Source organism: Cyprinus carpio, chromosome B4, assembly GCF_018340385.1.
Source record: "Cyprinus carpio isolate SPL01 chromosome B4, ASM1834038v1, whole genome shotgun sequence".
NCBI lineage: Eukaryota > Metazoa > Chordata > Actinopteri > Cypriniformes > Cyprinidae > Cyprinus > Cyprinus carpio.
In genome coordinates, this window is record NC_056600.1 from 8093886 (window position 1) to 8117835 (window position 23950).

At 37.7% G+C, this 23950-nt stretch overlaps 1 long non-coding RNA gene and 1 pseudogene across 1 annotated transcript; one reads left to right on the forward strand and one right to left on the reverse strand.

The window, feature by feature from the left end:
• LOC122136978 overlaps positions 1-23950 on the reverse strand; it is a 140712-nt pseudogene that overhangs the window by 12197 nt on the left and 104565 nt on the right.
• LOC122137004 lies at positions 16994-17652 on the forward strand. Its single transcript, XR_006154510.1, has 3 exons — positions 16994-17048; positions 17389-17454; positions 17590-17652. It is a non-coding gene; the product is annotated as an uncharacterized LOC122137004 (long non-coding RNA).

Below are 23950 nucleotides of genomic sequence, written 5' to 3' on the forward strand. Positions count from 1 at the left end.
GGTTAAAACGGAACGGGAAACACCTTCCCATAACACCGATGTACTTGCTACCTCTATAGAAGAATGATCTTATGTCATATCTAGTCTGTTTCTCCCTTATTCCGAGGTCACAGTAGCCACCAGATCAGTCTGTATCAAGTCAGAGAGCAATGCAGTCACCCGGATCCAGTAGGTATTCCAGCCAGATGGTGGATCAGCACCTAGAACAGGACCTCTACCGCCCTGAAAGACAGCGGGACCCAGGATAAAGAGAGCCCAGGAAGGACCAGAGCCCCGTAAAGACTTGTCTCAGACGACACCGGACAAGACCATAGGAAAAAAGATGATTCTTCTGCACATCTGATTGCTGCAGCCTGAAATTGAACTGCTGGTTTCCTCCTGGTCATGAGAGAACTGGCCGCCCCCCCGACGAGACTGGTTTCCCCAAGGTTTTTTCTCCATTCTGTCCCACCGATGGAGTTGTGGTTCCTTGCGCTGTCGCTCTGGCTTGCTTCGTTGGGGACACTTCATTTTAACACGATATCGTTGCACTTGATTAAACTAATTGAAAATTGTTGCACAGTACTATTAAAACTGAATGAGCGGCATGAGACATCACTGAATTCAATGATGAACTGCCTTTAACTGGCATTTGCATTATGGCACCACTTTTTTCCTAATTAAGGTTGTTCAGTTGCTTTGACGCAATCTTTTTTGTTGACAGCGCTATATAATAAAGGTGACTTGCCTGACTTGGACAGTTCATAAATATAGGTTATTTTATCAATACATTGGTCCGAACTCTGGCCGGGTATAAATTAGACTGATATATGATAAGAATATGATACATTGACAAATCAACTGATGGTCAGAAAAGTTTCAAGCAAGAACGATTCGAACACCAACACATACTAAACATGAATGTGAATACTTAAGCTATTCAATAGTGTATTAAAAAGACATAACACGCAATACGTGATTAGAAAACATGATAGTCAAATGTGTTGTGGGTTTCATATTATGATATGGGAGTTAAAGCATTCCTTTATAAGTCTTTTTTGAGTTCATTTGGGCATCGACATTGTAAAAGACAGTTATTGTGCCATCTCTGACATAAGGACGTTCTGTGGAGACCAGAGGTCAAAAGTCAACTTTAGGAATTTCAGTCTGGTTCTTTCTTCTGTGTGGGGGAAGTCAATCCGCAGATCTTGTGATCATGCATTATTATCATGGGTTTACATGTTGATGGTCAGGGCTGTGCATCTCTGTGACCATCAATCTGGATTACTTGCCCCCAATTTGACAATCTTTTCTTCGAATTAGAAAATTGTCAATAATTGTTCAAATGGTATGTTAATGTTGATATCAGCTGTTCTGTGAAAGAGTTGGTTGGTTATTTTGCTTCAGGACTGTGGTGCTAGGAGTTGATTACAACATCCTGTTGCCTTATTCTGTGGAACTTCGTCCATGTTTCAAACCATGCTCTCGAGTCGAATCTTTAATTGTCTGGTTCGGGTCTGATACGCTACACTTCGTAAGACATGTATTAACAATTTGTAGTGCATTAATCTACCCTGTACTACACGCTACAAGAAAAAGTCACTTATGTACTCGTAACTGTGGCAATCATTGTATTCAGACTTTTTTTCGTGTGCTCGATTTAAGAATCGACATCTAGTCTCATGTAGATCTGAACTTGACTAAACATGCACAAAGTCATGATTATAAAATATTCTGGACAAGCAACCACTAACATGTAGAGAGACAGTCTGAACTGAGACATGTAAACCAAACCAACAGAGTAGTTTTGTTTTCTATGTAATGGTTAATGGAGGGTTTATTTGAAACTTTTATGTTAGGCTATGTGATGTCACTAATAAATTATTTACTCATTCATCTTTATTTAATGCTGTGAGATACCACGTGACTACACTAAGAACCAGATTTTTTTTTTTTTCTCGGCGACAAATAATACACAGAGATTAACATGTATTATTGCTTTGTTCAAATGTCAAAAATTTTAGTCTGTTGCTACACTATTTTGGAAGTATTCAGTGTACAATACAAAGGTGGTGTAGCAGAAAAGTACAGATGCACACTGACTCCCTCTGCTGGGTCACAAGGGTGAAGAACAGTTGATCACCATTTGAATGGCAATATTTTTGGTGGGCCATCTAAAAATAAAAAAAAAGCCATTTTATTGAATTAAAATTTTACATTAGTTACAGGAATAATTTTGACATGTTGAGGTTCACAAAAAATTCCCTCATTAGTCTGTTAAGCCTTATACAAAGGGGAAAGCCTTTATTTACTCAAAATAATGCCATTTTATAATTTTACAGAGTTGAGTTTATGATATGATCTATGTTATACACTAATCTTGGGACATTTTTCAGTTTGTAATGCAGTGCTGTTATCTCATCTCTGCAGGGGTGTTTGGCTTTGATGCTGTAAATAAACTGGAGAGTTTCCTGTCTCCTCTAAATCAGAAAACGTTGGGTGTGTGTGTGCCTCCCTCACTGAGGTCTTGATGTCGTGGGGAGGAGGAGTTCATCAGCACTGACAGTTTTTATATATTGGAGGAAAATCAGAAAAGCGTCCTCTGATTTTGTCACTGAAGTTGTTTGATGATTTCCTCTGTTGTGTAATAAGGTAAATAGCGAGTGTGATTGGAGGGTATTGGGCCTCTTTCTCTCTCATTAAGAGTATGCCTGTACTTCTGATAATCATCAGAGCGGAGAAGCTTTGTTCTGGGAGTTGAGTTAATCATGCTGAGGATGATGGAAAGATGCCTGATGTTCATTTTACTGTCTGCAATTGTAATACTCATCACAGCTGGTAAGTACACAAATTAAAACAACAACAACAGAGAGAGGGATGACGAAATGTTACTTTCTGGAATTGGTCAGAATATTGTGGGATTTTATTTTTTTATTGTGCTTCAAGATGATGGATTACAATGTAGCAATTTCAGATAACAATATTATTTATTCTCTCATTTGTTTAAAATATTAGACAGTGTGAATGTGAGGCTGGTTGGTGGTCACAGTCGCTGTGCTGGTCGAGTGGAGGTTTTTCATAGAGGTCGGTGGGGAAGAGTGTGTGATCGTGCCTGGGATTTGGCTGATGCTGCAGTTGGTGGTGTAGGAGAGCTGGGCTGTGGGAGAACCTGTAGATGCTCTGGGTAATGCACACTTTGGACCAGGATCAGGAACAATCTGGGGATGGGTTTTGTCAGATGTGTTTGGTTCGGAATCCACACTGAAGTGAATGCTGTTTAACATCAGGATGGGACCCAAGTGATCATGCTAAAGATGCTGGAGTCATTTTGCGCAGGTAACATTTTGCACACTTGTGGCTACACCCGAGTTTTTGCTGAATGCCTTATGTATCTAAAGTATGAACAGGCAAAGAACTCAATGCCTTAGTTTACAAAATTTTACACTGATGTGCACAAAGTTAAGAAACAATATGGTAAAAAAAAAAAAAAAAAATTCCCGTACCAGAAGGCAAAACTCTGTCACACAAAAATTTTAAAATGTGTATCGTGTGCACACTAATTAACACATATATTTTCCTTTGTTTGCATTTCATAATTTCATCTTTAAAATATTATGATCCTATTCCTGTGTAAACACATTTATGCCACATTTGTGCATCATTAACAGTTATGCATGTATTCAAGATATATGCTGGTTGAGATGTAGCTTCTGTCTTGCCTTGAGAAATAGTTTAATTTGTTACAAAGCACACTTCAAATTTTAACACTCTTGGTTAAATGTGCATACCCAGTTTGATAAGTTAATTTAGTAATACTACAGTGGGTTTGCTGTCTTTATCAGTTTGTCTAAATATATGTTCACATGCGTAATGTTTAATACAACTACTGTTGAGGTCAAAAGTTTAAATTCCCCTTTCCGAATCTGCAAAATGTTAATTATTTTATCAAAATAAAGGAATCATAAAAAATCATGTTATTGGTTAATTTAGTACTGACCTGAATAAGATATTTCAACATAAAATATGTTTACATATTGTCCACAAGAGACAAAATAATAGTTAATTCATAAAAATGGCCCCGATCAAAAAATACATCCACTTGATTCTTCGTACTACTGTGGACGGGAAGGGCAAAAAAGATTACAATTATGAAAACAAAATAACAAATTACAAATGCAAATGCAAATCTAAAAAACAAAATAATTCAGAAAACACAACAAAAATTCAGAAACCATTATAACAAATTCGAAAACAAAATAACAAGTCGTAAAACACAACGACAAATCCGAAAACAAAACAACATTTCAGAAAACACAACGACAAATCGGACAAACCTGAAGAGGTAGATTGCCATTGGTTTGGGATTACTCACCACTGACTGGACAAGACATCTGTCAATCAAAGTATACAGAAATAACCAGCCGAAAAACAGCAGAGTTGTGGTAGAAATTTCAGAGATGGTTTTAAAGTAACTCGGTTTAAATGTATTGCATGAATTGTGTTTACTATGGAATAAAACATATGGAATGTCTATTTACACTTTGTGCAAATTATCTGCCTTATTGGCATTTTGGCATCAGTATTTTGTCAGCTCCAGTGGTGCAGATGGTAAAGTGTTTGTCCTTGGCTTTTTGACATGATCAACCTGGGTTCAATCCCACCTTTTGCCAAACTTTTTTTTCTCCCTTTTCAAATATTGTGTTAGCAATGGATTTTATTACACCTAAGTGAAAAAAGCAGTTATTTAGCAATATGGAGTATTTACACTAAGTGCAAATACCATTTACACTATGTCAAAATAGCAGGATTCTCTGCTATGTATAATCGCCTTAATCGCCTACGTCACTGTGACGTCACCGCTCTAGCTGGAGGCACAAAAAATAAGGAAGAACTCATTAGCCAGGCGGCTAAAAGTTTGAGGTTTTGACTTTTTTAAAATGTCGTCTTGTTGTGTTTTTGGCTCGCAAGAATAGAAGGAACAGCACTTTGGGTTTGAAAAAAACTAAAGTTTCAACCGGATCCGGCCGCGACATTCCTTCACAGAAATCAAGAAGACAATTGTGGTTTGAATGCAATACGGCGTACAAGACTAGACAGAGACGATCATAAATAAGCTCATGTTTGCAGTGCACACTTAATATTTGGTAAAATAATCTAGCATATGTACTGGGTGTGTTGGTTTTATCTCAGTACAAGCATCAGCAAGTTTCTGTTTTATAGGTGAAAATCGCCAACCTTCAGCGCACTAGCTATCTTAAATGTTAAACAAACATACAGCGATAGATGTGTGTGCCAGCCTTTGAATGGTTCTCTTAAAATAATCCACATTGCTAATCATAGTTAGCCAGCGATAGGTTACATTAGACAATAAGCCTTGGGCAAAATTCCCCAAACCACCCGAAAAGTAATTCATATAGTTGTCTAGGAAATATAGCCAAAACCTGGTTAAAATGTTTCCAATGAGAACAAGATACAAGAACTACACCAGGCCTTAGCTAAAAATAAATAAATAAATAAATTGGCTACTGTAATGTTATCCACTCGTCATTATATTTTTGGTCAGATAACCAGTTTGGTCAGTGAACGAGAGTGATCAACTGAATTAATTGATAAATGTATGCCTAACTTTCCACTTTTTTATTATTATTTTTTTTTTTGTCACCGTCCCGCAGAGTCAGTGACTGTACATATTTGGACAGTTACGAACCTTCTTCTGCATCCATGTTTAATAAAAGTCCCTCCTAAGACGTGCTAGTTTACGCTTGTAAACATTGCCTCCGCGCCTCTTTTTGCCTCCAGCTAAGCACCCGCCCACTCGGAGACTGTTGCAATGTGTTACAAAACTTTTAAGGGGTCTAGTACTACTTGTTGCAAATAGTGGCAATTATCTGCACTTCAGTATTGCAGTGAATGAACGCTTTTACCCCCAAAAAAGTTTATTTTAATTTATACCTTTAATTTATTTCTTTATTATCTATTTATTTATTAACTACATTATTACATAACGGCAAAAAATTAACATAATGGAAATAAAAATTGTTGTTTTGTTTTTTAGATTTGCTTTTGCGTTTGTAATTTGTTATTTTGTTTTCATAATTGTAATCTGTTTTGCACTTATCGGCCACCGTACTACCCAATTCTCACGCATTTGTCGTGACTCGTGAGACACGCTTCCAGGCTCGGTCTCACGCTCTCACACTGCCCATGTAAATCTCACGCCAAATTGGCAACCCTGCTTGCCATATGAAACAATCTCAGCTTTCAAATCTTGTAAGTTTTAACACGAAATTTAAACAATAAATACAGTTTTGGCTCACTTATTGTGGCGTAAATCGTAAACTGTAGCGCTTCAGCAGAAAACATTGGATATCAAAAACGCATATACTTCATGGAGCTCTCCAACGTTATTTATAATACATATGAATGGGTTGATTAGACAACAGCTTCACTATACAGGTATTTGCAGCAATCTTTGGTAAACACTACAGCAATATTATGCACTGATTATTACGTCAATGACATTTACAGTATCATTTTATTCTGAAGAGTGATGGAAAGGCAACATTAAAATAGTTTTCTTTTATTTAACCCTCAGGTATTGCTAACTTATAATGTGACCATACAGCTTAACTCTGTTTTTCAGTTAAGTAAATGTTCTAAGTTTTTTTAGTTCAATAATATTTAATAATATTTTAAGGAGATCTTTTGGCAATAAAATTCTATTTGTGGAATAATTATGGTCCATTAATGACGTAAACTATTTTTAATTTATTTTACTTATATTACAATTAGTATAGTATTGAAGGCTAAAACAGAGAAAGGGTTTTAAATTCCAATCCAAAGAGTCAAATTGGAGTCATTTTGTGGTCGGAAATATATATATATCTATATATATAATATATATATATATATATCTATATATATATATATATATATATATATATATTTTTTTTTTTTTTTTTTTTTTTTTGAACCTGTACTCTGTACTAAATTGTATCTAGAATACTGCAGGTCATACCTGCGTACTTAATTTTAAGTGTTTCATTTGAAAAAATATTTAGACATGATTAAACACTAGATTTTTAAATGAAACAAAAGATTTTTATCCCCCTCACTCCAATCTGAACTTAAAAGTTGGCAACCCTGCAGTATATTTTATACTACAGTTGGAAAATACTGTGTATTGATAAACTATTTAGTGTGATTACATTTTATATCACCGACAGCGCCTGTAGCAATCGTCTTTTTAAGAAACTTAACGGTTTAAAAAAAATCACGAATGGGGTGTAACTGGTGTGTTTTATGTCGTAGAATAAAACGTGAAAGTATCTTGAACTTGTGTGAACCACGGACCTTATTTTAGGGGATTTAATGAAACTCCCATTCAAAAAAAACCTTTGGAGCTATGGACTATGGAACCAGAAGTGCTAAATGTTAACTCGCTTAAAGTGACGTGACATACAGCCAAGTATGGTAAAAAGTGAAAGTGAAAGTGACGTGACATACAGCCAAGTATGGTAACCCATACTCGGAATTCGTGCTCTGCATTTAACCCATCCAAAGTGCACACAAACAGCATTGAACACACACGGAGCAGTGGGCAGCCATTTATGCTACGGCGCCCGGGGAGCAGTTGGGGGTTCGGTGCCTTGCTCAAGGGCACCTCAGTCATGGTATTGAAGGTGGAGAGAGCGCTGTACATTCACTCCCCCCTCCTATAATTCCTGCCGGCTCGAGACTCGAACTCACAATAGTTCTGCCACTCTATTTTGGCTGCTTTAAGAGCTGCTGCTGCTGAACGTGGATCGGAAACAAATCGTATTTTCTCACAACTCTTTACCTATTTTGACCCTCTTCAGGGTCTATAATGAGTTGATGAGTTGAATCCATACCTGTCAACCCTCCCGGTTTTCCCGGGATTCTGCCTTATTTTACCATTCTATCCCGCTGTCATCCCATTTAAATATTTTACCATTTTTTTATCTTTCTATTAAAAAAATAAATAAACAAAAAAATCCCACTGAACGTGTATTATATGTTTGCTATATTCGCTTCTGGTAAAACTCCTGTAATTTGTATGGGCCAAACCTCTTTAAATGAATAATCACGACAACAAATTCCAAGGTTATTTGCCAGATCTTGAATGAAACGCACATTTCTCACACGATCGATGCATACAAATTTCAACCCAGTTGACCCCTCAGCTTGGCAACCCACAGCCCAGTATGCTATTGAAACAATGATCACTGGTAGAAATGGGAGGAGAAGACTCAGGTGGTGCTCCAGTGAAAAACAAATATACACGTAAATAGGTAAAATAAAATATAGTTTCCACTTCAAAAGGCTATAAAATTGATTAAATGAGTGCTGCAAGTTTCAAAGTTAGATGCTGTGCTGCTTTGTTTTCTTCGGTTACCTGCTGGCAGAGAATGAAATTGCATTTCTGAATAAGCCTTTCTACTCTTTGTTTAGACCAAAGCCAAAAACTACCCTTATTTTTACGCAGAAAACACGCAGTTGTAAATGTGAACTGGTGGAGACAAGATAATGAATTATAAAACTCTAAAGATGTAGCCTACACTAAGATATATTTATGTTACTAAATTGATATAATGGTTTGATAAAAAAATGTTTAATGAAAATAAAAATAATATTATAAAATATAATATAATATACTATACTGTAAAAATTGTTACTTTTGACTATAATTATTTATGTTCTTTCAGAAGTCAGGCTGGTTGGAGGTTCTCGCTGCTCTGGGAGGTTAGAGATACTTCATAATCAGACGTGGATGTCAATGTGTGACGCTGTCTTTGACCAGCAGATGCAGAGGTTGTGTGTAGAGAGCTGGACTGTGGAGCTCCTGTACAGGTGCTGGGAGAAGCTTCTTTTGACAAAGGAGACACTCAGATGTGGACACAAGAGATTCAGTGCAGAGGAAATGAGTCTCAGATTCACCTCTGTCCAACATCACCATCACATGAAAACAACTGTTCTCATGAAAATGATGTTGGACTGATGTGTACAGGTATGTGTTGACTGTTTCAAAAGGAAATATTTATTTTATTTTTGATAGATCTCTTCCAATTTTTTCCCCTTTACTGTGCACAGAAATAATAAATGTGCGGTTGGTTAATGGTAGCAGTTCCTGCAGGGGGACAGTGGAAGTTCTTCATAGAGGTCAGTGGGGAACAGTGTGTGATGTTGGTTGGGATTTGGCTGATGCTGCAGTGGTGTGTAGAGAGCTGGATTGTGGAGAACCTGTAGATGCTCAGAGTGATGCTCAGGTTGGACTCGGATCAGGACCTGTCTGGATGAATAATGCAATGTGTACTGGATCTGAGTCCACACTGAAAAAGTGTGGATCTGTCATATGGGGTTTTCAAAGTGTGTGTCAGAGCAAGAGTGCAGTAGTCATCTGCTCAGGTAAACTTAAAACTTCATTTTGTTAAAAGAAAGAAAAAAGGAAAGAAAATAAAAGAAAGTAGTGCATGTTTTGTTCTTAAAGGTTAATTCATAATCATGTTTTTTTTTTTTTTTCCAAGCCGTCAGGCTGGTTGGAGGTTCTCGCTGCTCTGGGAGGTTAGAGATACTTCATGATCAGACGTGGATGTCAGTGTGTGACGCTGTCTTTGACCAGCAGGATGCAGAGGTTGTGTGTAGAGAGCTGGACTGTGGGGCTCCTGTACAGGTGCTGGGAGCAGCTGCTTTTGACAAAGGAGACACTCAGATGTGGGCACAAGAGATTCAGTGCAGAGGAAATGAATCTCAGATTAACTTCTGTCCAACATCTCTGCCACACAAATACAACTGTTCACATGATAATGATGTTGGATTGGTGTGTGCAGGTTTGATCAAATTTATTTTATGTCTCTGAAATCTTGTCAAATCTTCTGACTCTTCGTATGAAAGATTTTTTTCTCTCTCCCTTTATGAGATACTTCGTACTGTTTTGTTTACTCTGTTCATAATTATTACTTCTCTTGTTTTCTGTATTCAATAAACAGACCGTGTGAATGTGAGGTTGGTTGGTGGTCACAGTCGCTGTGCTGGTAGAGTGGAGATTCTTCATAGAGGTCAGTGGGGAACAGTGTGTGACGCTGCTTGGGATATGCCTGATGCTGCAGTGGTGTGTAGAGAGCTGGACTGTGGAGAACCTGTAGATGCTGTGGGTGATGCTTATTTTGGACCAGGATCAGGACAAATCTGGACTAATCGTATGATGTGTACTGGATCAGAGACTACACTGAAGAACTGTGGATCAGTTCTGTTCTATAATTATGACTGTAATCATGATACAGATGCTGGAGTCATCTGCTCAGGTGAGCTGTTCTAAAATGTAACCGATTACATCACTGTTGATCCACATGCCTTAAATTTTTGTTCCAATGATTTCTATTGATTTTTTTCAACACCAAGTGCTGGCAACACCAAGGTCATAGGTTAAATTCTCAGGGAATGCATGAACTGATAAAATGTTAATCTTGAATGCATCTGTAAGTAGCTTTTTCTGTGTGCATAATTGTGTGCCAAATGCATAAAAGTAAAATGTAAATGTAAATCCAAATAATTAAATTATTAGTTCTTCATCAGAAGCTTTTATTGTACAAGCCCAGTATCACAAGTGTTTGCCCTTTTTCCTTTCAGACAAGGCCTGAAGTATACCTTCAGTGTCTGTCTATGTTGTCTAAGGCCAAGACTAATGATAATATCAATAGTTCATGTACATTCACAAATATATATATATATATATATATATATATCATATATATATATAATAGATATATATATCTATATATATATATACAGGTCCTTCTCAAAAAATTAGCATATTGGTGAAAAAGTTTCATTATTTTCCATAATGTAATGATAAAAATTAAACTTTCATATATTTTAGATTCATTGCACACCAACTGAAATATTTCAGGTCTTTTATTGTTTTAATACTGATGATTTTGGCATACAGCTCATGAAAACCCAAAATTCCTATCTCAAAAAATTAGCATATCATGAAAAGGTTCTCTAAACGAGCTATTAACCTAATCATCTGAATCAACTAATAACTCTAAACACCTGCAAAAGATTCCTGAGGCTTTTAAAAAACTCCCAGCCTGGTTCATTACTCAAAACTGCAATCATGGGTAAGACTGCCGACCTGACTGCTGTCCAGAAGGCCATCATTGACACCCTCAAGCGAGAGGGTAAGACACAGAAAGAAATTTCTGAACGAATAGGCTGTTCCCAGAGTGCTGTATCAAGGCACCTCAGTGGGAAGTCTGTGGCAAGGAAAAAGTGTGGCAAAAAACGCTGCACAACGAGAAGAGGAGACCGGACCCTGAGGAAGATTGTGGAGAAGGACCGATTCCAGACCTTGGGGGACCTGCGGAAGCAGTGGGACTGAGTCTGGAGTTAGAAACATCCAGAGCCACCGTGCACAGGCGTGGTGCTTTTGAACCAGAAAACAGCGGCAGAAGCGCCTGACCTGGGCTACAGAGAAGCAGCACTGGTCAGTGGTCCAAAGTACTTTTTTCGGATGAAAGCAAATTTTGCATGTCATTCGGAAATCAAGGTGCCAGAGTCTGGAGGAAGACTGGGGAGAAGGAAATGCCAAAATGCCTGAAGTCCAGTGTCAAGTACCCACAGTCAGTGATGGTCTGGGGTGCCATGTCAGCTGCTGGTGTTGGTCCACTGTGTTTTATCAAGGGCAGGGTCAATGCAGCTAGCTATCAGGAGATCTTGGAGCACTTCATGCTTCCATCTGCTGAAAAGCTTTATGGAGATGAAGATTTCGTTTTTCAGCACGACCTGGCACCTGCTCACAGTGCCAAAACCACTGGTAATGGTTTACTGACCATGGTATTACTGTGCTCAATTGGCCTGCCAACTCTCTGACCTGAACCCCATAGAGAATCTGTGGGATATTGTGAAGAGAAAGTTGAGAGACGCAAGACCCAACACTCTGGATGAGCTTAAGGCCGCTATCGAAGCATCCTGGGCCTCCATAACACCTCAGCAGTGCCACAGGCTGATTGCCTCCATGCCACGCCGCATTGAAGCAGTCATTTCTGCAAAAGGATTCCCGACCAAGTATTGAGTGCATAACTGAACATAATTTGAAGGTTGACTTTTTTTGTATTAAAAAACTTTTCTTTTATTGGTCGGATGAAATATATGCTAATTTTTTAGATAGGAATTTTGGGTTTTCATGAGCTGTATGCCAAAATCATCAGTATTTAAACAATAAAAGACCTGAAATATTTCAGTTGGGCTGCAATGAATCTTAAATATATGAAAGTTTAATTTTTATCATTACATTATGGAAAATAATGAACTTTTTCACAATATGCTAATTTTTTGAGAAGGACCTGTATATATATATCATAGTTTAGTAAAAAAAAATGTAACTATTTGAATACACATAAAATAATGATCTGTCAGCATTGCTGAATGGTACAATAATGTCAGTAAATGTTATTGCCAAAGTTATTATAAAGTCTTGCATTTTTTAAGTGTTTCATAACAATGGTTATGGAACTTTTATTTTAATTTCTCTCACTACTGCAGGAGTCAGGCTGGTTGGAGGTTCTCGCTGCTCTGGGAGGTTAGAGATACTTCATGATCAGACGTGGATGTCAGTGTGTGACGCTGTCTTTGACCAGCAGGATGCAGGGGTTGTGTGTAGAGAGCTGGACTATGGGGCTCCTGTACAGGTGGGAGCAGCTGCTTTTGATTGACAAAGGAGATGCTCAGATGTGGACACAAGAGATTCAGTGCAGAGGAAATGAGTCTCAGATTCGAATGTGTCCAGCATCACAGAAACACAGCTGCTCTCATGATGATCACCAGGCGCTTCAGTGTGCTGGTAAGAAGATTAATATGAGAGCAATTAGTAGCATAACTAAGATCATATGCGTCCCATTGTACTTGTTGTGGCCCACACCACACCCACAGCTTCAAAGAATGAACTGAAATTCTTAAAAATATAACACTGTAATTCTGTGTTTATATATATATATATATATATATATATATATATTTCTATTTTTAGTTTTTTTTCTATTTTTATTTATTTGAGCAGTTATGCCAATTTTAAACACAATGACATCCCTTTAGAATGATTGATTGATTTTAGTCTCTGTCTTTCTCTCTTAGATGTAATGCATGTGAGACTAGTAAATGGTAACAGTCCTTGTGCTGGTAGAGTGGAGGTTCTTCATAGAGGTCAGTGGGGAACAGTGTGTGATGTTTTTTGGGATATGCCTGCTGCTGCAGTGGTGTGTAGAGAGCTGGACTGTGGAGAACCTGTAGATGCTCTGGGTCTTGCCCATTTTGGTCAAGGATCAGGACCAATCTGGATGAGTCTTTTAACATGTTTAGGAACAGAGTCTACACTGAAGAACTGTGGGTCAGCAGGATGGAATAAACCTTTCTGCTCTCATAATTATGATGCTGGTGTCATATGTTCAGGTGAATAAAGTTAAACCTCAAAGCATTCCTCACTTTCTGATAATTTTGTCTTGATTATGTAAGAAAATAAAGATATATATTTTTGGATGTGGTTAGCTGCTTATCAGATTTAAACATGTCTGTTTTATTCTTTGAATTAATTACCACTTAAGAATTAGGCATCTTGAAAATAATGTTAATTTACCATGATTAGTTTACTGCATTTTCACAATGATTTAAAGAAATATTTACAGCACACCATCCATAGTTAAAGGCATTGGTGACCTCAACTGTCCAGCTTCAAGAAGCATTTTCAGTGAATAACAACTGCAATGAGATTACAATTTTCATTTTTGGGAAATTCAATTAAAAAACCCCTTCATTATGTACTACAGTAAACATTAAAAAAATGATATATGTAAAAAATGTATTTGAATGTAAGACTTGCCACATCCAAAACCTGCTCACCTAATGCTCACTTTTATGCAATATAAACAGGTCATAAACGCTCCAGACTTGCTGATGGGTCTAATCTTTGCTCTGGGAGGTTAGAGATACTTCATGATCAGACGTGGGATGTCAGTGTGTGATACTGTCTTTGACCAGCAGGATGCAGAGGTTGTGTGTAGAGAGCTGGACTGTGGGGCTCCTGTACAGGTGCTGGGAGCAGCTGCTTTTGGCAAAGGAGACACTCAGTCTTCATCCATCAGGTCTGGAGGAGAGTTCTGCTGGACTCCTGGAGTCTCACTGAATCCTCTGTGGTCTGCAGACAGCTGGACTGTGGCTCTGTTCTAAACTTCTGTGGCTCCTCTTCATCCAGTCCTGAACACAGTCATGAGTGTGTGACGGGCTTCCAGTGCTCTGGGAGTGGAGCTCATCTGGGGGAACTGCAGCTCTCCACAAACTCTCAACTGCAGCTCCACACAACATCTGTACATCACCTGCCTTGGTGAGAACAACAACATCTGTCCAGATTCTCCAGTTGTTCAGGATCAATAATGTGTTTTTCTGTCTCTGAATATCAGGTCGTGGGTCCATCAGGCTGGTGGGTTCTGGGGGAGACTGTGCAGGGAGGCTGGAGGTTTTTCACAGCGGCTCATGGGGGACAGTGTGTGATGACTCCTGGGATATTAAAGATGCCCATGTGGTGTGCAGACAGCTGCAGTGTGGAGTGGCCCTCAGTAACCAGCAGGTACCAGCCTGGTTTGGTCCTGGTTCTGGGCCCATATGGCTGGATGAGGTGGAGTGTGAGGGGAATGAGACGTCCCTGTGGAGCTGCTCTTCTCCAGGCTGGGGAAAACATGACTGTCAACACAAGGAGGATGTAGGAGTCGTGTGCTCAGGTAAACGAGCTGCTAAATAGTTTACACTGAAATGAAGTATAACGTTTTACACATTTAAAAATTCAAGTGTCCATAATGGTCACATTTTTCAAATTTTTGATTTTAAAATTTAATTTTTTTATGTAGCGTTTAAAGAGATCAGGTTAACTGAGGGCTGTGAAGGGAATGTGGAGGTTTTCTACAATGGATCCTGGGGTAATGTGTGTTTAAACCAGATGGACAGAGACACAGCGAGTCTAATCTGTCAAGAGCTGAACTGTGGAAGATCTGGTGTTTTTTCTGATTCTACATCAAGACTGAAATCAGCTCCTAACTGGCTGGATAAAGTTACATGTCGACCACATAATTCCACTTTTTGGCAGTGTCCATCTTCACCTTGGGGACAGAATGACTGTGGTGAAGATGAGGTGGCCAAGATCACTTGCTCAGGTAAAACAGATGATTTTTTCCATCAGTTAACAATACAAGAGTTGTCCTTCATTATTAGTGCTTTGAGAGTATGTGTGGAATACATTTAATAATAATTTAATTGTTGTTAAAGAACAGGAGAGTCATGAGTCTCCTCGAAGCTCTCTGACATGCTCCACATCTCCCCATCAGAGACAGTGTTCAGGTAAATTAATTTAACAGAAAAAAACATGAAAATTATGAATATTGAATGCAACCCTCTGTTGAAAAAAAACAGCATATGCTGGTTAGATATGTTTTGAAGCATGGTAGCTGGTTAAAGCTGGTCCTTAGTTTGTCATGAGCCGGTTAAAAGTTGGTTATGAGCAGGAGCTAGTTGCTTAGGACCAGCTCAAACCAGCTGCCATGCTTCAGAACATTTTAATGGTTTTAATGAGAATTGATCACACACATATTCCTGTGCAGATGCTGCTGTTCTGACAGTACTCTGCTGGCAATTAATGTATCTACTTTTTTGTGATGTGTGTGTTTTAGATCATGTTCCTCTCAGATTGAATGAAGGGGAGGGCCAGTGCTCTGGGTGTATCATAAAGCTGTGTGGGGCTCAGTCTGTGATGATCAGTGGGACATCAGCAATGCTCAGGTGGTCTGCAGGCAGCTGGGTTGTGGAGCAGCACTGAGGGCTGATGGGAATTCAGTCTTTGGTGCTGGGTGAAGGTGTTGTGTGGATGAACAGAGTTGAGTGCAAAGGGAATGAGATTCACCTGTGGGACTGTCCTCTCTCCCTGAAAAACCACACTGACTGCTCCCACAAAGAGCACGCTGGACTCACCTGTGCAGGTCACCGCAAAATACTGAGGAATAATATTTATTTTTAGACTATTTCAAAGTGTGTAATATTGGTATATTCAGAACATTCATAGCTTTGAACATGCTTGTGTCTGTTTTGACAGATTTGACAGATTTGTCAGTGTCCTCTCCTGCCACAACAACATCAGCTTCTCCTCCAGTTTCTCCTCCAGTGCGCTCAACATCAGTCTCTCCTCCACAAACTCCTCCAGCAGCGTCTCTCTCCGTCCCCCCAGTGCTTGTGATTGTTCTGGGAGTTGTGCTCTTACTGCTCTTAGTGCCACTGCTTATACTGATTCAGCAGAACAGAGTGATGAGGAGAGGTAGGAGAGATCCAGAGACTGTCATATTGTGTCTTATTCAGTGTGTGATCAGTCATTCGTTGTGAACTGACAGCAGGTTTGTCTGTCTACACTCAAAGCTCTCTCTAAGAGGAGACACAGGACGACGACTGAGGCCGTTTATGAGGAGATTCAGCACAGACCCACTAACAGACACAGTCTCTTCACTCAGAGGGGTGAGTAACTGTCATAGTATTGGATTTGTAGTCATCAACAGGATAATCACTTTATACAGAGGGGTGGGTGGAATAAATCACACTGATTTATTTGTGGGACCTTGAGTGTTCCCCAAAGGAAGTAGGGGTTTTGAAAATTTGTGATTGTGAACATCTGTCTGATGGTTCTACTCCATAACAGGAAGTGTCCTTTCTGATGAACAGCATTCTGGGTATGAAGATGCTGATGAGCTTCTTTCAGGTTGGAGGACTTAAATATATTAATGTCACCCGCTACTAAACCCTATGAACTGTATGTTGTGTAATGCATATTTAATTAATTAAAAACATTCTAAAAACATTCACGTAGCAAGTTATCTTATATACACCATTCAACATATAATTTAGATATGTTTTTTATTTATTTATACATTAATTCATTTTTATATTTTTTATTAAAGCAAACTCTGCAGAAGGAGCCAAACCTGAATATCATAATGATTTCTCCAGCACTAAAGGCCCGACAGGTGAATGACTTCAGCCGATGGGTTTCACTTCTTTAACCCTTTGTGCCTGTGAACAGTAAACCTGTTTCTGTTTATAGACCTTAGTCAAGGTAGATAGCACATTGTATGCAGATGAAAATGAGGATGTGAGGGACAGGCTTACAGTATTAACAGTGGCATGCACTTTACAAAGGTTCTAGATCACATCATTTTCAAAAAGTTTTTGATTACTGAAAGTTTTTTGGAAATATGTTTTGTCAGTTACAATAGTACAACCCATTGAACACCCTACATCTACCACACCATCCCCCCCTTCTCCTACTAATAACTTCTCTCCTCTCTTTGTTTTTAACTCATTTAGAAAAGCAACAAATCACATCAGAGAACTATGATGATGTAATCACTGTTGGACTGAGACATGCTACAGGTTTAGTTCTTAGAATTATTTCTACGCGTTATAACACAATATATGTATGTATATTATTTTTAATTGTATATATGCATAGTTTCAATATTTTGTTAATTTGATGTATGCATTTATTTATTTTTTATTTAGTTGTAGATGACTTACCAGAAAACTATGATGATGTCGTCATCATACAACAGTTCTCCAATGATAAAGCAGGTGTGGGATTCAATTTACACCCTTCTTTTAGATTGGAACAGGGTTTTTTATTTATTTTTCTTCAAATTATTGTGCCAAATAAAGTATGTAGTCCAGTGGTTTTCCAAACCTGCTCTTGGAGGTCAGTGTCCTGCCAGCAGTTTAGCTCCATCTCGTCCCAACACCCCTGTCTGGAAGTTTCTAGTGACTCTGAAGACCTTGATCAGCTGGTTTCAGGTGTGTTTTAATTGGGGTCAGAACTAAACTCTCCAGGACTCTGGTCCTCCAGGAGCAGGAGTTGGTCAGCCCTGATCTATGTCTATTTGTTCATGTAATTAATATTAGCCACATTTATCATCAGAATGCTGTTTCAGGAGGAGTATGATGATGGAAGAATGAGTCAGAGTGAATGATCTGTATTATTAGGTGACATGTTTGGTATGTTATTAACAACTTAATTTAGTCTTTATAATCACATTATAAGATCAATTTCTGTGGTTATGAAAGCTCATTTAAATTTACTGCTAGTATATTTTAGTGTTGTAGTGTTTTTTTATAATGCATTTTAGTGTATGTATTGATACATGAATTATCTCTTGTTTTCCAATAACAGACTATGATGATGTGGAGGAGGATCCAGGAAAAACAGGAAAAGCACATGGACTATTTGAGCTGTATAACTCAAACCTCACCCACTGCCTCAGATCCTTTAAAAGCTTTTAAAGTTTTAGCAGTCTTACTATATATGTTTTCAGTTGCAATCTAACAGTTGTGGTTGTTACATTCTGTAACTGAAATATACAATTGCAATTTTTGACAGGAAAAAATGCTTTGCTTTCATGACCTTTTCAAAAGGTGTTTGACTTTTTCCAGACGCTTTTACAAATCTTTTCTATTGTGTAGCCTTAGAAATATGAGAGAATAAAAACCTGTCATTTTCTGACATCAGTTACTTTGTATAAACATAATTGTGTTGAGTTCAGATCGTTCAGCATTCAGCTACCACCCATCATTAATGGATTACAGTATATTCAGCTTAATAATATCATAATATTAAATATCAAAATATCATTCACTGATGGTTCACTGTTAATATGTTGCTAAAGGACATTAGAATGTTACGGCGGCCGAGAGCTCAACGAGCTGCAACTAAAAAAAAACACATGCAAATAGAAAAAAGCAAAAATAAAAAAAAAAAAACAACCTAATCAGACAGATACAAACAAATCAAACACAAAAAAAAAAAAAAAAACGATGCAAATCCTCACAACACAACACAAACAATTAAAGAAACACGCAAGTACAGACCACAACAAAATTACCCCAACAAAACTAAAATTAACCTTTTTTTTGGCGTTTTGATTACCATTTGTTACCACAGTTGTACAAATGCCATGGTTATACTATGTTATGTAGTAAATCCATGGGTAATTTGTGGATGGTTACCATGGTTAAACTATAGTTGTTTTTATTTGCTTTTTATATAATGTATGAATTAAGGAATTAATCTTAAGGCTATGGTTAATTTCTATAAGGGAAATTGTAAAAGTAAGTGAGCCACATAATGGTAAAATAACTCTCACCTTTCAGAGCAAACATTGATCAGCATGTCCCAGCCGTGTTCATCACTTTGCGGTTCCTTCAAACATTTCTGATGTCTGTGTCTATTTGCAGCATGTTTCTTTCTTGTTTGTGTTGTGAGTATTTGCAGCACGTTTCTTTATTGTTTGTGTTGTGAGTATTTGCAGCGCGTGTGTTTGTTCAAATTGATGAGTATGTTTTCTTAAGTTGAATGTGTTTTTTTCATTTGCAGCATGTTGAGCTCTCACCCACTGTAGAATAAACAGCAGATATGAGCAATAATATTTCTTTTTAAATTAATTTAATAACTTTTTTTTTTTTCTTTTTTTTTTTTTTTACTACTGATTCATTCATTCTTTATTTAACCAGGATGAAAACTCATTGAGATTAAAATCTCTTACAAGAGTGACCTGGCCAACAAGCAGAAACAAATAACAGAAAAATACAAGTTTACATCAAAAACTCAAATCAATTTACTTAGCAGAAAAGCATGTTGTTCACTTTATGTGCTGCAGTGCTGGTTTCTGATTGTCTGAAACACATGACATGAATACTTGCTCACGATGTAACAAAAAGTGAATCCACTGCGCCACCATATTGCTTTGCTCTAGTATTCCCACATATTAGGAAATCGTGCAATCAGAAAAGAAATGAGAAAACGTCACCTAACAAGTCCGAATTTTTATATCTGAAGTCTCACTATACATTCTTAAATTGCAGATGTCCTAAGCCTGTAAATGATTGTTTAATGTTGGCAATTTTCCCTGCTTATTAAAAAATGACACTCATATTCATTATAGTAGCGTATATTTGAAAGAGACATCTCAACATATGTAGGGGAGACCGTGGAGTGTGAGTGTTGTAATATGGCTTTAGTTGTAACACTGTCAGTTTGACCAATCAGACATCTCCATCTCCATTTAGAGCTAACAGGAGAAGTGGCATATGTCTGTGAGCGAGACTGTGAATTTTATCACCATAAAAGTGATTTTCAGGGAAGTAAGTAATTTTTTTAATCAAGATTATTTATCATTTATTGTAATGTAGATAAAAAAATTGTGACTTACATAATCTTAAATAGCCATTTCTTTAGTTTAATTTGATGCTAGACATTTATACTAACTTCAAACCCACATGCTAAAAGACAGTGTTGGGAAGGTTACTTGGAAATGTAATAGGTTACAGATTACAAGTTTCCCTGTTTAAAATGTAATAGTAGTGTAACTTTTTTCAGTTACTTTTTTAAAGTAATGCACTTTTTGATTACTTTTCAAAATTTCAAAATTAGTACATCACTACAATATCTTTATAGAAAAATCCTAATACTAAACATGAGTCATGTTTTTCCCCTTATAAAAATTAACCATGCTTTTATTATAGTAAAAGTACAGTAACCATGTTTTTGTTTTGTTTTTTGTCAAATGGATTACCATTTGTATTTATTTTTTAATAAATTGATTTGTAAGTTAATTTTTAATTTGTGGTTACCATGGGTTAACAATAGTAAGTAACCATTGTCTTTGGACTTATAGTAAAATCATGTTCATTTTCGTTGTGTTGTTGTCTGCTCTAGCTCCTCCTAAACCTATTATAAAAAGATAAGATTTTTTCTGCTGAAATTACTACCTTAACATTACAATAGATAATAATGATGTCCTTTATACAGTATTTTGAGTGATGAGTGATGAGCAATGTGCTGCTGCTGCTTGACTAAGTAGTAAACAAAGACAAAACTACAATAGCATATTTACAGAATCTGACCTGCACTTGAAAACCCGGAACAGTAGTTTTGCTTCTCTGCTCCACCTGTGCGCTTCCACAAGCCACACTCATTCTCTCTCTCGCATTGATTATTAACTCTGAGTCTGATCCAAACCGAGCATTTGACAGTCACGACTACCCGATTTATGATTTATTAGAGATTTAATTATTGAAGGCGGATCGACGGAAATAATCGCTTTTAGTACATTCGGCAGGCAATTATACAATAATAATATTAAAATAGCGGGCCAAAATCAGCTGCCAGGCCACCGGGAATTGTCCCCGGTTCTCCGGAATGCCAACGTCCCGCGCTTGATTTCCACAGACACGCAGAACGTGCAGGATTCATATATTGTCTTTTTGCGGCTTAATATTCACAGACACTAGTCCATATCGTGTTTTGATTCAAGTGTACTGACCTACTTTTGATTTATTGTCCAAAATGTGCCATATTCCGTCGAGGTAGGCTATAGCAGTTCTGTTTTTATGACTGGATTCTAGGAACACTGGAAAAATGGCAAAAAAGAGATTGGTGTTTTGGGAAGGGACAAAAAAAAGAACAACAAGAGAAAAACAAGCCAAAAGCCCAAGTCACTGACCAAGAGTGTTCTGATTCGTCTAACGATGATCACTTTGGAAATAAGTCGAAAGAAGTGTGGGTCAAGTGTGTTTCTTTGTCAGTTATGGGCCCATGAAGCCTGCAACCCCAGCGGCAGCCATCTACATTTGTCACAACGGTGAGACATGACTCACCCTTATGAGATATACATATACACACACCCTCACACTGACTCACACAGCAATTTGTTATAGTGTTAAGTCCCATAAGAAATTCAATGACCTGTAACACGTTTAAAATATTTATTCTACCATATCATATCATAATATTAAAATCCCAGTGCAGCTCATGTCATATCTATCAATATAAAACAAGCACAGCTGCCTGTTGTGTGACATAATGCAGCTTCATCAATACACAAGGTAATGTCCTTCTTTTGATATTCTTTTGTTTGTAAATTATCCTTACCTGCAGTACTGAGTTTATGAGATCTTCTTCAGTAATGACAAACAACATTATGGAGCTGCAGGTTTCTTTTTTCCATTTTATTATCTCTATGTTTATACAGTATACACTCACTGGCCACTTAAACTGCTCGTTAACACAAATATCTAATCAACCACTTATGCCTTAATGATTTTATATAAGTAAGTCTACAGTGCGCAAGAAGTGCTATTAACAGATGCCCAGGCTTTGTTCTTCAAGGCTAAAGTACCATAAGCGTGTAACCAAGTAATAAATGTAGCTTGCAGCTCACTCTCAGTGAAAATAATCACATGATTCCTCTAGTAACCAGCAGCAGTAGGATTTTTAACCATCATCCAAACCATACAAGTGTGTGGGGCCCCTGTGGGACCTCCCTCCCCTGGAACCGTGATTGTACAGAAGGAGACCTGGGGTCTTGACATTGCTTAGGGCCCACAAAAGTGGTTTTTTAAAGCCACCCCTGACCCAGTCGGCTCTAGGTGGTCCAGACTTTGCAGCTGTATTTGAATGTGCTGAAAAATCGAGAAACATTTTACCGGAACAGCCCGCTCCATTTAGGGTCAGAACACCAAAAACCCAGACTGTTCCTGGAGAACCGGAGGGGAGGTCTGGTAATCCTACTTTAAATGCCGTTATTTACAACCTGAATGAAAATTACCAGAAACTATCACTCTCACGGCTACAGTGTATTAACCATTATTCTGTCTCTGAGTATTAGAATATGTATTATAGCAGTAGACAAAAAGTAAAAAGAATATGCTGTGGGGAATGAAATAGCGCTCTACATGAATGAAATTAGATTTGTAGCATTCTCTAGAAAGGTAGAAAACACTGTAGAGTTCTTGTCTGAGCCCCTTTAACAATAAGAAAGTGTTTTGCTGCCATCTGCTGGATGAATTACACATTACAGTGTTAAACACACATCTACAGCTACATATGTCTTTAATATAATGCAACTTGCTTCTGTATTGTTTCTGTATCAATCTGCTTTAAGTTTAGTGTGACTTTATCTCCACACTGACTTATGACTGACACGAGTCTGTCCTCAGTGAAGTGTCTCTTCACGCTGGAGGAGGAGTCCCGCTCCTCACCTATAATAATAAAAACATAAACACAGGCCTGCTATAACTTCCAAAACTTCCGATAGCAGTTCACTGTTTTGATTAGTATTATTGTAACCATAAATATTCCCTATTATAATAAACATGTCATCAATGGAAAGCACACAAATGAGCCAGTGACCATTATCACTGGATTTATGTACAATTACTTTTCAGGGCAGCTATGAGAAAAAAATGGCAACTCCAGCTGAGCGAAATTTCTCATCTAAAACACTTGAGTGAGTTTCTTGTAACATATATGAGTCATGGATGTTAGCAAGACAAATTGACTAATTGCCTTTTGTCTTTTGGATAATTAGCTGTAAATTCGAGGCACAGGTGACTTAGTCTGTTGTTCATCACCACTCAACTCCACACTAAGACAAACACAGTGGAAAGGGAGGGAGGGCTTCACTCCTGTAGTTCTCTGTGTGTCAGTCATGTGCATGTGCTGATCAATGTGTGCTACACTGCTGTGCTGTGCGGAGAAAGTCTCAACATTTCCCGACCTGACCTGATATTTTGATTTTTTATTTGTTTGACAGGAAAGCTTTGCGCAAACAGAAACTGTGTGCACGTGCCTGGCTCCAGACAAAAATCAGTTTTCTAAGATGCCACACAATTGCAGAGCCTCTGATTGAAGAAATGCAGTTTATTTTCACAAATAATACATATTACGTTTATGAACAAATCAAATTAACTATTTCACATCTGAATTTCTCACGGAGAGCCAGTCAATTTTTTTGAATAATCTCTTTGTGTGTTTGACAGTTAACATTTTGTGTCTGTTGGTAACGATGTCATCGACAGTGACTCACAAATGTCATTTAGG